General features: G+C 36.4%; 1 protein-coding gene across 1 annotated transcript in view; it reads right to left on the reverse strand.

Annotated features, from left to right (window-relative positions):
* Positions 1 to 242, reverse strand: part of LOC119588493 (ATP-dependent DNA helicase Q1-like) — a gene marked incomplete at its 5' end in the record, with an annotated part of 8296 nt that overhangs the window by 3203 nt on the left and 4851 nt on the right.

A 242-nucleotide genomic window follows, 5' to 3' on the forward strand; every position in this document is an offset into this window, starting at 1 on the left:
TTCAAATTCAAAATTCAAAGACTGAAAATAGAACAGTTCACTGAATAACAAAGATGGTGATGAAAATACAACTACCTGCACAATACATCCCAGTTTTGGGGGAATAAGTAACAGCTCTGTGACATACCAAATATTGGTCACAAACTTTCTTCTGATACATGTGTTTCACCTTTCACAATATACTGATACATATGTTCTAAGATTCTGCAGTTCATTGATACGTTTCTACCTCCCCCCTCCCC

The sequence above is a fragment of the Penaeus monodon genome, chromosome 24 (assembly GCF_015228065.2).
Source record: "Penaeus monodon isolate SGIC_2016 chromosome 24, NSTDA_Pmon_1, whole genome shotgun sequence".
NCBI lineage: Eukaryota > Metazoa > Arthropoda > Malacostraca > Decapoda > Penaeidae > Penaeus > Penaeus monodon.